Raw genomic sequence first — 12,022 nt, 5'->3', positions numbered from 1 at the left:
GTCCCTTAAATTGATCTAAGGCACCAAGGGCGCGCACTGGAAACCTGTCTAGATGATTAGACAAAACCCAACTTTTCTGCCACCCAAGAATCCCCTCTAAGTTATACATGTTCAAAGTCCATAATCAACTACATGTTTAAGATAAGACATGGCCTCATCACCACACAGTCTACAAGCCATTGGCCCTTCCTTGGGAAGCAAACACACTGAAATGAAAAAAAAAATCACTTGATTCTGGGGAAAAATCAATATCGAAATTAGATTTATTGTCTGCTTATGTGATTAAAAATGACAAGGTGTTGCCTTTTATTTTCATAAAAAGACAGAAGGCTGAACAAAATAATTTACTATCGAGTTCAGCTCCTTTCATTAGCCTGGCAAAGCCAGGAGGAGGAAGATAGGTGGCTGGGAAGTGCAATGGTGAAGGCACAGGGATGAGCTCCAGGTCTCGAGGGTCTATGTGCTGTTCTGTGTGCAAAGAGGATACCTTTCCTAATCTTCAATTCTCGCAGCTCTGCATTGCCCGGTGCCCAGCTCTGACTGGCTCCAGAAAAATGCTGGGCAAAGCCAGCCAGTGGCCTGGTGGGTAAGGGCTGGCCTGGTGGTTAAGGCATCTGAATCCCACAACGTCTGGCGGTTTGAAAGCCCCACTGGGCGATTTTGCCTGCGTGTCCATAATCCTGGAGAAAGAGGAGAAAGGGTTGCAGCTTCCTTCATCATGCCCCATAGGGGAGAGCGGAGTGATTTCTTTCTCTCTCTCTCTCTCTTCGGCAAAGCCACACGCCCTTTGACAAAAAAGAACAACCCCCTCCACCCCCCCAGCTTTTCAATTCAAACTCAAGTCTTGGGTCCAGTTCCGTCGAGTAACTTTCAGGATGCCCCTGCCTTGTAGATTTTCAGACTCCGGTAGCGCCAGAAGTCTTTCCTGCTCACTTTGCCGCGACCTCCGAGATCCACCGCCAGCCTTCGATCCTACGAACCGCCGCGTATCTGTGTGCTTGGTGTCTGCGTGCGTGCATGCTTTTCCGACCGGTTGCTTGGCCACGGCTGGTCTCTTCCCCAGAGGCTCGTGGGGTTTCAGAGTATGAGCTGGAAATCAGGAAAATGGGATTTCCAAAACCTTTGTGGGCTGGAATTTTCAAGTGTGCCTGGCGGTGCGCGCATTTGAGAAATGGGATCATATTGGGCGCGCGCTGATTACGATTCCAGGGATTATTTATCTACGTTGAAAACAAAACAGGAAAACTAAAAAAATCCAATGTGTTTCATTTTACATCCCGCACCCCCACCCCCATCCCCGACCTAGCCGAGCCAGAATCTACCCGCATCTCTCCCTGGCTGCTCTAGGTGATTCCAGCGTCCACAGTGCACGTTTCTGCGCGTTCGCTGCTGCCCGGTTCCCGAACGCAGTGGCTCCCCAATGCGCGAGGGGACTCGCACCGCGGCGCGCGGGAGTGCGGAGAGCATTACGCACACTTATCAGCACCATTAGAGCACTAATCACCACGTCGGTCCCTTGGAGCCCCTAAAAGCGTCTTCCGGTTTGGTGCTGGCGTTGTTTCACCGGCTGTAAACGGCGGGAACACGTTTGTAAAGTCGTTAATTGGTCCTCCTTTTGTTTGAGAATCAAACCCAGAGGGCTTAGCCACTGGTAGTTGTGCAAATGAAACCCAACCGAACCATCTCCCCTGAGTCTCCCGGGGCCTGGCTCCTCCTGGATGGTTCGCTTGCGGTCCAGGGCTTAAGAGGAAGCGAATGTGAACCCCTTGATACTTGGAAGTCCTCGAGCCAGGCTGGACACCCACGCGGGGCGAGCAATGGCCCGGCCCCCACCAGCTCGCCGCCACCTGCTGTGGCCTCTCTCGGCCTTCATCCCTGTGATGCCGGGACCAGCGGATCAGCGGTCCCCGGCGCGTTTGCCCTGTACGCCAGGAGGGAGGCTGTGAGGGCTCAGAGGGCTCGTGGATAGTCTCGGGGATAGGAAAGGCAGCCCGAGGGTCAGGGCGTCTGGTGGCCCCTGTCGTGGGGGCAGATCCAGCTCCTTTCAGCGTGAAGGCAGATTCTACCACCAGCTCGCCGGCCTCTCTTACTGTCCTCTCAGTTCTCTCTCTTTCCAGCCTTTTCTCCCCACTTGCCTCGCTCACCAGCCCGAGCGGCCCGGAGTTGTGGGACCAAGGGTCAAAGGTCAGGCCTTCTCCAGGCTCAGACTTGATCTCTGCAGGGTCGCTGGCCAGAGTGCAGGAGTCGCCTGGCCTGTCATTGTGGCTGCAAGCCTATTGCCGATCAGAGAACAGACTGAGACCTCACAGTTTCTCCTACCTCCAATTTAGCCCTTTTTGATGACTGGGTTCTTGATGGGGGTGGTGCAGTTTTAATTTAGGAAATTTTATACAGACCATAAAGTCACTGTCCGGACGTTTTAGGAAGTTTTTAGTTTAATTTTTTCTGTTTGAGGGGAGATTTTAATGTTTTCTCTAAGTGTCCAAGCTGGAGGTGGCTTTGACCACAGGACTGAGGAACAATCTTCCATGCATTGTTTCATGGCTGTGACCTGGCTAGAGTAAGAAAGACGTTGTCAGAAGGCGTCCTCAGGGGAGGCCAACGAATGCCCAGCCCTCCACATAGACAGTTCTGTTCCAGAGGGACCGACCTTTAGTCTGAGTAGGGGCCAAGCTTGCAGAGTAAAAAGCAGATTTCTATGCATGCCCACGTGGCCCACTGAGATGAACACATCTCCATCAATTCCTGGAGGCAGAGGGCTCAATTTTCTTCAGTTTTAGCCGTGGAATGCCTTCAGCCCCAGCTCTGGCTAACTGCAGAGCTGCCGCGTAGTTAGAATTCTCTCTCCAACGAAAGCGATGGTCAATAAAATTCTTGGTATCAAATGAGCAATAATTTGCTGTGGCTACATGCTGGATAATGAAAGATGTTAGCAGGATCAATAAAAAATGAAAACACTTTTACTTACATCTTGAGTTACTGTTTTAAGAGAGCGAGAGATGCAACAAACCTAAAGCCAGGTTCAGAGCCTCCAGCAGCCCCCTAAGAACACAGAAGCAGAGGGCTTTGTCAACACCTGACCAGCTCTTCCTCTCCACCAGGCCTCTCCTATCTCCTGTGCCGATAGACTATTTACATCAAGTTAACCCCAGAGAAACCAGTGCTACTTTAACTACCATGCTTTCCATTTTTCTCCCCGTCCAAGCCAGAAATACATTTTAAATTGCTTTCCACCAGAGTCAAAACCATCTAATTGGTTGTGGTTTACTGAAAAAGTATGCAAGTGCCCCAAATCCGAACTGCCTTTTGAAATGCCTTAAAATGTGTACTTGATCGATGTGCCCAGAAAGGCCCATGTTCTTCATTTGTACATGCACGGGCAAAGGAATATATTTAATTTCTTTAGATTTGTTCTTTGTCATCATTAAATCTGGAAAGTTCAGACCCTAAACTCGCCTTTTCCAGACAAGTTAATTCCCTCATCTTCTTTTGTAATCATCTCGTCTCTTCAACTTGTTTTCAATTTGTATTGGATTAATTTGTACTTCCCAGTCTGCTTTTCTGACCATTCAAGTCCCATTGCTTTCTTGCATATCAAGTCATTAAGGAAACTATTGTGAAAGGGTTGGAGAAAACATTCTATATTTTTAAAAAGACACTCAGATTTTTAAAATGAGAACGACACGTAGGGCTTTGCATAAAAATGAGAAAAACTCGGAGTGCCTTCTCCACAACGAAAAAGCTCACTGCCACACAGCTTCTAGCACCCTAGCAAATGTAGGTAAAGAACATTTGAAAATGTGTTTGGCTGCTTCTGTGGGTTTAAGAAGCCTACATTTTATCACTTAAAAAACCCTAAACAAACCGAAACAACAAAACGCCAACTTTAGCAGTTGCTTTAATGCCCTTTGACCAGGGGAACTGGTTTTGACACCGAGGTAACTTCAACAGTCCCTGGCCTGTGATTATCTGGTGAGGCAAGCAACCTGGGGACTTAGAAATCTGAACCAGTCTAGGGAAGTGTAGACGAGTTCCAATTTGGAAAATAACATTCAGCGAGTGAATCTGGCTGGCTCCATTTCTAAGCTCACAAATGCAGGTGCAGTTCAGCAGCCCAGAAGAACCAAGCACAAACCACAGACACGCGCTCGCTTACCGACCACCAGCGCAGGACACGTGTTGTTTACACCCTGCTTTGGGGAGGCCCCCCCACCCCTGCTCTCATTTGCCGCTTTAAATTTGTGGGGAGGATTCCTTAGTGGCCAAGGACGTAGCCCAACCTGCAGGGCTGGGGGAGCGCCCCGCTGGGTTCCCAGACTTGACGTGGCTGCTGCCCTCCGCCCCCGGCTCACACCACGTTTGAATGGCCACCAGCTCAGCCGTGGATCAGCGTGGCTGGGCCTTTGGAGCCCTACCTCAGCCTACTGCCCCCTTGTGCTGCCCCTCCGGCCCCAGCAAGTGAGACTGGCTTACCCTAGTGGGAGAGTCGCCGCGCATTAGCGATTTCATGGCAAGTTGCTTCAGTGACATGCGATCAGGTTCGCGTTTGAGGATTTGCCCCCTAGGAGGGAGGGAAAGCGAGTCAGTCTACATAATTTAAAATGAGAAAGAAAGAAATAGGGAAACCGGGAGCCGAATCTCAAGTCCCCTGATTCCTCCGTTCCCCTAAAACTTATAGGTCACTGTCTCCCCCCACACACCCCGCCCCACCTCCCGCAGGTGCACAGCAAGAAAAAATCATCAGCACACGTCGCAGGGAATACCTTTTATTGCGTTCATTTTAGAGACAGGGACAAGACAGCCCCCTGCCTGAAGACTTTGCGGCAGTCCGGCCTGGGCACTGGGTCAGCCGGGCTGGCGGATTCCTGCAGGGTCGCGGGGTGAGGGGTGCCGGGCAGAAAGACCTCGGGCTCTGTGCCCAGCGGCCCCCTCGCGCCCAGGGTCTGAGCCAGACGCACAAACCCAAATTCCCTCCAGCTCCTTCGGCTCCATCTTTAAGTCCAGGCAAAGATCAATTCCCTCTCTCTCGCACACGCATTTGCAGCCATAAATAAACAGCTCCCAGCTAAGTCAGGAACCGGAGAAGAAAAAGGGAGAAGAACGGAGAAAAGAGAAGGATGAGAACCCGAGCGAGTCTCGCCTCTCCCCGGCGCCGAGTGGCTCTTTTTGGTCAAGCCAGCGTCGCATTTGGGGATGCAACTTGCATTTGAATAGCTGCCTGGGCTTGTTATGGACCCGGGAAAGCTCTGAAAGGGAATCACTATGCAAATTGTCCCAGTTACAATCGAAAGGTTCGATCTCCAGGAGCTGCCTGACGGAAGTTGATGTCAGCTATCTGTGCATTAGGGTTGCATTACGGCCTCGTCGCCACCCCCGCTCGCGCCTGCCGGGGAGGCTTTTTTCTTTCTTTCTTCTCTCTCTCTCTCTCTTTTGCTTATGTGTATATTTTCCTTCAGTAATTAAAAAAAAGACTGAAGGTGGCGGCGTAGCTAGCTCAGGTCTGGGAGGCCCACAGGCATAGAGGGGAGGAGGTCCCGCTCGGGTGGGAGTGGGGGTGTCATTCTTTTGCAGCAGGTGTTGATGATGCGTCTGAAATCAAACATTTAGAAATGGTTTTTTAGCGCTTTGCAGGACGACGCGGCGGCGGGGGGTTGGGACGGCGGTGTCTGCCTCCGCCCGCCCGCTTGATCCTACAATGCCGACTGCAGATCAATACCCGCTCACTGTAATCCCAGTAATTGTAGGGCTCGCAGCTTTTTATTTTAAAGAAATAGGACGCTAGGGCGCGGGCGGCCGGCACAGGCAGCGAGGCTGGCCCACGCGCGGTGCCACCGGGGGCCTTTTGGAGCGCCCATCGTTTACCCCCGGGGCCCCGAAAGCTTCCGCAGCTGGGCGCTTAACGACCCCTGGGGCCCCGAAAGCTTCCGCAGCTGGGTGCTTACGGGACTGCAGCGCCGGAGCACTGACCAGGTCCCCAGGTGGGCCTGCCGGAACCGCAAGGCCCGCGTGGCTTCCGGCCAGGAATGGCGCTCGCCAGAAGGCGCTCTCGGGGACACAGGGCGGGCCGCGTGCGGCAGGGCGTGCGGCGCGGGGTCTGGCCTTTTCCTGCTTTCAGGCCACCACAGGCAGGCCTGGCTCCCGGATGGGCATTTTGGACTTGGGCGGTAACCACCGGCCGCAAAGGCCCCTGACCTCGACGCCCGGGCCCGAGGGTGTCCTCTGCATCAGGCTCTCAGCCTGGGTCCAAGGACGCCAGGACCCGGCGATTTCCCCGGTTTGGCCCTTTCGGCCCGGTTCCTCCGGGAGTGCGAGGCGGCGCCCTGGGCTGATGCCCACCGACCCCGCAGCGCGCCCGGCCGCTCAGGGCCCGCCCCTTCCTGGCAGAGCCGGGGCAGCACCTCCCGGCCTGGGGCCGAAGTCCCCGCGCCGCTGGCCGCCCGCAGCTTCTGGCGCCCCCGAAAATGACCATCTGTCATTCAATTAAGGTTTCAGGGCAGCTGATGAGGGAGCCAGGGTCGGCGACCCCAGGACAAAACGGCCTGCTGCCTCGGCTAGGAGAAGTTCAAATGTTAAATGCGGAACATTGTGGCGCTCTCCCAGCCCCGGCCCCCATCCGGCTGCGGGTCCGGCCGGTGGACAGCAGCGGGGTGAAGGGCAGCGGTCATTAGCACTTAGATTTCAGCTCTGGGCCGGGCTCCTTCTGTTGGGCTATTTTGACCAGCGAACCTTTAACCCTTTCACGCCTGACCTCGCTCTCAGGAAGGCCAGATTGTGCACAGGAAGAAAGAGAGGGAGATCGGATGCACGCGTAGAAAACCATTCGAACTATATTTCTTCGTAGGAAAAGCAAGCGACATACGTCCAAGATAGAAGAAAGTTCATTATAGTCAAAACGAACCAAGAGGTCTTTCTTTTTTAATGTTTAGTTTTGGGGAAGAAGTCCATTTATAACATGGTACTGGGGAACCAGGGTCAGTGTGGGAAGGATAGATTGGTTAAAACAAACAAACAAACAAACAAAAAAACAAACTTCAGACTTTCCTCCCTAGTTAAGTGTGTTTACTCAATAGTGTGTGAGTGGTACTGAGCTTCAGTGAGCCACAGGTATCCTGTTGGATATATGGGTGATGAACAGTCTCCCTCTCATTTACACTTGAAAACAGGCTGGGCAGTTTGCCTTTGCCTTTTGAGACTTTCCTATAATAAAATGAGGTAAAAATTGCAACTAATGGAATTCATCAACTGTATTCATTAAGCATCCTTGGGCTGTGGGTATTTAGGTATTAATATGCATTGGCTTCCCTACCATCCCCTCAATTTTTTTTTTACACTCCCCTGAAAGAGAAGCGGCCACATACTTAGCAGTTTTGAGTGGAAGATCTAACTATTCTTCTGAATTATTAACCACGAAGTCTGAAAACAGGCCTATTAGCAAACTACCATTTCAAGGCTTGGAAATCTAGGTCCTTAAGCAGGCTAGTTAGTCAAAGAGAAAGAACTTGGGGCTTCCCGGAGTCTCAACCCCCCAGTTCTCAATAGGAAATCTAGTCCTTACTTTTTGGAAGTAACTATCAAGCCATCAATGAATCAATCATGCGTTCGACATTGAAGCACCTTAGCAAATTTTTCATTGGATAACAATGAATAATGCATGGTCCTTCAGTATATTGACTGTGGTAAATGGTCTTTAAGGTAAGGCACGGCAACAAGTACCTTTAAATAAAATCAAAATAAAAAGTTTACCACAATCATAATAAATTGTTCAGTCATCTTCCTATTGACCCACTAGCATCTTTCTTCAGGGGCATTCGGAGTTATTTTTTTTCCCCCCTACAAACAAACCAGAACAAATTGATGAATTGAGCTTTCACTATGCTAATTTAGACATTATAAATATTTAATTAACATCCCTAATAGCCAGTCATAGAGGGCCCGCTCTACTTTACACTCTTCTTAATCTAAAGTAAATGCTTTTCCCATTAATAGCCTGATGCCATGTTAGCAGCTTCCTCTGTAAAAGGGCCCCATTTACTCCAAAAGGAGGGGGGCACTGAGTAGTCCGCATTGGACAGGGGTTTATTCCTGTTGGTGAAAATCCTGGCAACACCGTCACGTCTCTACAGATTCTATGTTCCCCAGTTCTTGCTTACATGAGACTACCCTAAGAGTAGGGGGGACCTCTCGATTTCTTTTTGTGAGACATAGTAATCTTCTGATTTTGTGTATTTATTTTAGTAAGGCTTACATTGAAAAGTGGATCACAGATGAGTGGTGACCATGGACTGTGCTAGTCTTTTGAACCAAAAGTGATGTAGTGACAAGAATTCTGAACCAGGAGTCAAAGGACCTCAGCTCAAATCCTGCGGCTCTCACTAATAATTGGATTCTTAGACAAGCGACTTTGTCCCTTAGAACCTCAGTTTACTCTTTTTTAAAAATAATTATTTTATTTAACTTTATTATTATTACTTTCCAGTTTGATATATCACACACACACACACACACACACACACACTCACACACACACACAGAGGGAAAGTGAGAAAGCAAGCTACCAGGTCTGGGACTTGAACTGTGGTCAGCCATGTGGGAATCCAGCACCCTCAACACACCACGCCACCTGCCGGCCTCTTCAGTTTACTCTTTTAAAGTGGAGATAATGTCTATGTTTCAGAGTTAAAGACTGAATGGGAAAATATATATGAAATTGCTTGGCATATAGTAGACACTTGATGGCTATTGGGTTAATTCCTAAATGTCTGCCAAAGGTGAACTCTTCCCTAACATTTGCTCTTGTCTCACTAAAATGTCCTGTTAGAACCTAACATCGTAACAACACTTTATATTTGCAAACAGTGCATGTCTCATCAATACGTTGGTATAGTTTCTATAATGTGAAGTAGGGATAAACTGGGAGGCCTAACCTGACAAAGAGGCAGTACAGAACAGATATTGGAGCTAGATGTTCAAAAGCTCTGAGTCATGAACTGATTGCCGAAACGTCTTTACACCGCAGTCCTTGTGTGGCTTACAAAGATTCCAGAAGCAGCATTATATTTCCCTGGGGGCAGGAATCAGTTAGAACAGAGAGTTCAAGAAATTAGAAACCCTCCAGGCTGATCTAACTCTGGGACTAGAATCTTCCGATGTGAACGTTAGAGTAGAGAGCTGAATAAAAGAGAAGGCGTTTCAGACAATTGGAATTTAAAACTTTGGAAATATAAGCCATCTTTTTCTTTTTCTCTTTTCTTTTTGGAGAGGTTTTTGCTATAGGGCGTGTGCGCTCGCCAGACAGAGAGAGAGACAGAGAGACAGAAAACGAGAAATCACCCCCCAGGGGGGATGGCCACACTGCAATCCCTTTTCCTCCATTCTCCTCTCAGGATCTTGGGCACGCACGCATATGTGCCTGGCGTGAGTTTTAAGCCACTGGGCCGGGATGCAAACCGCAGTCGACTACATGGGAGTCCAGCGACATAGCCATTACGCTAACTGCTGGTCCCCTTCTTTTTCTTTTCTTTAGAATTATGTTTAATTTATCTATTATTATTATTTTAAAAATATGACAAGAGAGAGAGAGAGATAGAGAAAGTGAGAAAGCAAGCCGCCAGGTCTGGGACTCAAACTGTGGTCAACCATGTGGAAGTCCAGTGCCTTAAACACCACACCCCCTGCTGACCCTGAGCCATCTTATTCTAAGAATGTCTCTCAAAGAATCATAGGAAAAGAAAACAGAGCTAATTGGTTGGGCACTACTGTGTATAGACAGACTAGAAACTCTGAAATACTCTTTCTGTTTTACCACTACAAAATAAATACAATGAATATAATATAGGCATTAATATTGACATAATAGGTATTACTCTATACATAAATACTTCATAAATATCCTGGTGTTCATTCCTGTTGCAAACCTAATTTTCCTTTTATTTTTGGCTAGCATTGGAAAGGTCCAGATAGAAAGGCCAATGGGAAAGGGGCATGGGATTGAATGAGACTATTCTCCATGTAGCAGGTGTAGTGAGCTGACAGATAGCAGAGGCTTTGGCCACATCACACACTCTGGCTCTATTTGTCTCCTCTGTTCCCTGTCTCTGATTCTCTCATTATTATTATTATTTTTTATTCTATGATGATCCATTAAAGAGAAAAGGATCCCCCACAACATTTTTAAAAATGAATATTTTATTTAACTTTATTTGCTTATTTATTTATTTATTTATTTATTTATTTATTTATTTATTTATTTATTTATTTTTGATTTGACCAGAGTGGGACAGTGAGAGAGAGTAAGAGAGAGAGAAAACAAGCTGCCAGGTCCAGTGCTTGAACCACACTTGACCAAATGGGAGTCCTGTGCCCCTAACCACCACGCCGCCCCCAGTAAGTGACAAGTAGCTCCCAGCTATGTGTCTCAGAGTTTTCTTTCCTGAGGACACCATCACTCTATGAGAATTCCTCTTACGGGCTTAGAGAGCTCTCCCCATCCACTTCCTGGGCTTCTCATATGAGGGCAGGGAGCTTCTTGGAGTTGGCTAGCGGCAGGTGCTCTCAAACCCTTAGGACGGGGTAGAAAGTGACCCAGGTTTAGAACTCTTCATGTTTGCTTAGCCCTCCACTGCTGCTGTGTGCCAGACCTTGCTGGGCACGGGGATTCAGAGAAAAGAAGTAGTCCCTGCTCCCACATTGAGGGATGGGGCAGACCTTTCAATGCTCTTTGAGAGATCTGAATTCTGAGAGTGTGAGGACAGTGCCATGGAAGCTTTACCTGGGATGCAGTTGTGAAAGCCAGGAAGGTGAGCTGGAGTTGGGCAGGGAAAGAAGAGGCTGGAGGAAGGACTGACAGGCAAGAGGAATAAATGCAATGGCCCTGCAGCCTGAGCTTCACCAGGGCAGATGTGAGGGTCCAAAACTCAGGACGGAAGTCGGCTGGGGTCTCTGGAGGGCCTTGTTGCCAAGTGGGTTTAGATGATATCTTTTACTCTGTAGGAAGCCAACAGAAGTTTTAAGCAGGTAAATGAGATGGTTAGATTTAATCTTCAGAAAAATAACTTGTAGCAGAGGTGAGGTGATTGGGCACAGGGAAGGCAGTATGAAAAAGACATAACACACCAAAACAACAGTGGTATCCTTAGTGTTCATATGTAAAGTCCTAGTCCAGGAAATGATTTTCCAAATCTCCATTCTTCCTTTTTAACCACAGAGAAATCATCATATTGAATTTATCTGGTGAGAACAAGTATGATGGTTTTCTTTTGCTTTTAAAAATTATTTATTTAAATAGTATTTATTATTATTTAAAAAAAATTTGCTATAGAGCATGTATGCTCACCAGAGAGAGAGAATGAGAAAGCAAATTGTGGGGCCAGCAGGTGGTGTGGTGATTAATGGCGTTGGACTTAATGGCTGACTGCAGTTTGAGTCCTGGACCTGGCAGCTTGCTTTCTCACTTTCCCTCTCTCTCTTACTCTGTCCCTCTCTGGTCAAATTAAAAATAAATAAATAGAGACTGGCAAGTGGCATGGTGTTTAAGGGCTCTGGACTCCCACAGGGCTGACAGTGGTTTGAGTCCCGGGCCAGGTGGCTTGGTTTCTTACTTTCCCTCTCTTTCTCTCTCTCACTTTGTCCTTCTTTGATCAAATTAAAACAAACAAACAAACAAATATGTAAGGTAAATAAAATAATTCTTTTAAAAGATAAAATAAAGTTAAATAAAATAAATCATAAAAAAAAAGAAGAGAAAGCAAGTTGCTAGGTCTGGGACTGGATTCATGGTCAGCCATGTGGGTGTCCATTACCTCAGCCACCATGCCACCTGCTGGCCCTGTTTTTCTACTTACGTTTACTCTTGGTTAATTTTCCCTTCCATTCCTATAAGTACCCCATCATTTTGCCTTTGAATTTTGTTGTTCTCTGTTGAACTTGATTTGCTCGGCTGACCATTGTCCTGGAACAGAGACTCTGCCACTGTTCAGAGGGGTCTTCAGTTGCAAGGCTGGCCCTACTAAAACAAACAAAAAAA

This window comes from Tupaia chinensis, unplaced genomic scaffold, assembly GCF_000334495.1.
Source record: "Tupaia chinensis unplaced genomic scaffold, TupChi_1.0 Scaffold146140_1, whole genome shotgun sequence".
NCBI lineage: Eukaryota > Metazoa > Chordata > Mammalia > Scandentia > Tupaiidae > Tupaia > Tupaia belangeri.
The sequence above is the reverse complement of the archived record's forward strand: the minus strand, read 5'-3'. Positions refer to the sequence as shown.